Source organism: Cajanus cajan, chromosome 5 (genome assembly GCF_000230855.2).
Source record: "Cajanus cajan strain Asha chromosome 5, NIPB_CcT2T_4, whole genome shotgun sequence".
Classification (NCBI taxonomy): domain Eukaryota; kingdom Viridiplantae; phylum Streptophyta; class Magnoliopsida; order Fabales; family Fabaceae; genus Cajanus; species Cajanus cajan.
The window spans coordinates 39,876,270-39,878,665 of NC_138521.1; the positions used below are offsets into that span (position 1 = coordinate 39,876,270).

Here is a 2,396-nt window from a genome sequence, read left to right on the forward strand (position 1 = left end):
CTGGATAAGTGGAATTAGCCCCCAAAAACTCATACCTTAAAGATGAAGGAAGTGGTTTAAGTTCTAACTTTGGAGAGTTTTCTTCTTGCCAATCTGTTGAAGACTCAAGAAGACTTTCTACTAGAGGATCTTTTTCTTTACACGGGGGACTTGAATCGATCAAGCAAGCATAATTAGGTTGAATCCCCTCAAGATCTATGTGCTTTCCTCCAACTAGAAAATTCTCCAAGGGATCCCTCAAAATAGATCTCATGACTTCTTCCTCCATGTCTTTAGGCAATATATCAACCCTGCAGCAAATATTTTCAAGAGAAGGTTGTCTAACAGATTTAGCAATATTAAATTCCATTGTTTCATCATTAATGGATAAGGACAATTTTCCATGTTTGACATCTACTATCACGCCTGCTGTAGCCAAAAATGGTCTACCTAGTATGATTGGTATTTGTTTGTCCTCTTCCATTTCTAAAACAACAAAATCTCCCGGAATTAAAAATTTACCTATCTTAACTGGAACATCTTCTAAAATTCCTATGGGATATTTTATAGATCTATCTGCTAACTGGATTGACATTGCTGTAGGCTTTAATTCTCCCATATCTAATTTCTTGCAAATTGATAAAGGCATTAAACTGATACTTGCCCCAAGGTCACATAAGGCTTTTTCAAACCTTAGATTTCCAATGAGACAAGGTATAGAGAAACTACCAGGATCCTTAAGTTTTTTGGGCAAATTATGATGGATCAATGTAACAGTCTCTCTATCATCCAATTTCCTTCGGTTAGCTAAAAGATCCTTAAGAAATTTAGCATATGTAGGCATCTGTTGTAGAGCTTCTACAAATGGAATGTTTACATACACTTGTTTGATCATATTTAAAAAATTTTCAAATTGTCTATCAAGTTTAGTCCTTGCTAACCTTTGAGGAAAAGGAATTGGAGGGTGATAAACAGTTTGAGGCTTTGATGAAAATACTTTTTCTTTTTCTAATCTCTCTTTTTCAGGTTTTTCAACCATAGGAGAAGCGTCTTCATCAATCTCAATATTATCATTTTGATTAGACACAGGTCCGTCTAATTTCTTCCCACTCCTTAAAGTCACAGCATTAACATTTTCAGCTGGGTTTGCAACTGTTTTACCTGGGAACTTACCTGGAGAATTGCTTGAACTAGGCATCAACTGTGCAATTTGATTTTCCAGCATCTTGTTGTGGAGAGTAATATTCTCAACCTTGACAGCAAGGTTTTGAATAGAATTTGCCATTGAATCATTGGTCTGTTTTTGATTAGTGACAAAATTCTCCATAAGGCTTTCTAATCTTGAAACACTTTGTTGAATTGAGGGTGTCTGTACTGGATTTCCTTGCCCATTAATGAAGTGATTGGGCGGACGGAAATTAGGTTGCTGACTGCTACTTCCTTGAACTGGGTTATTCTTCCAAGAAAAGTTAGGATGATTCTTCCAACCAGGGTTGTATGTGTTGGAATATGGATTACTCTTCTCTCTTCGAGGAGTGTCATAGAAATTATGAGAAGCTGCCACTTGTTCAGTAGTATCTTCTTCTTCTCCAGTAAAAATTGAGGTACAATCTACTGCAGTGTGCCCTTGTTCCCTACAAAGGTCACATACTTGATTTGTAGCCACTGAATTAACCTTAGCTTTTTCCATCTTGTCTAACCTTTGATTAAGAGTATCAAATTTTGCTAAGAGTAACTCAATATTGTTCACTTCATATCGCCCCGGAGTTCCTTTCCTTGCTGTGACTTCTCTTTCACTGTATTGGCTGTGATTTGAGGCTACATTTTCCAAAATAATCATGCAGTCATTAATAGGTTTCCCCATGAAAGATCCTCCAGCTGCTGAGTCTAATATCATGGTGCTTTGTTGGTCCAATCCTTCAAAGAAAAATTGGATGGTAAGCCAACGGTTGAAGCCATGTTGTGGGCATGCTTGAAGATATCCCTTGAACCGCTCCCATGCTTCATAAATAATCTCTCCAGTGCCTTGTTGGAATTTAGTGATTTTCTTCCTCAATTCTTTAGTTTTAGAAGGAGGAAAGAATTTCTCTAGAAAAGCTCTTTCACATAATTCCCAAGTTGCTATCTTTTCTCTAGGCATTGTTCTTAGCCACACCTTTGCCTTATCTCTCAAGGTGAGTGAGAATAAGCGGAGTCGCATTCCATCAGAAACTTCATCATCAAATTGCTGGGTCTCACAGATTTCCAAGAACCCCTCTAAGTGGTCATTAGGATCTTCTGATGGTAGTCCTCCAAAGGTGTTCTGTTTGAGCATATTCACCAGAGAAGCTGGTACAGTAGCTCCAGTTTGCATCTCCCCTCCAGGTATCCCACGAGCTATGGGTGCAGAGTAATCCCGAAGCGGTAAATTATCTCGT

General features: G+C 38.1%; 1 non-coding gene across 1 annotated transcript; it reads left to right on the plus strand.

Moving 5' to 3' along the window:
• Positions 1-1,931: 1,931 nt before the first annotated feature.
• On the plus strand, positions 1,932-2,038 carry LOC145958486 (small nucleolar RNA R71). Its single transcript, XR_014434327.1, has one exon. It is a non-coding gene; the product is annotated as a small nucleolar RNA R71 (small nucleolar RNA).
• Positions 2,039-2,396: the final 358 nt, after the last annotated feature.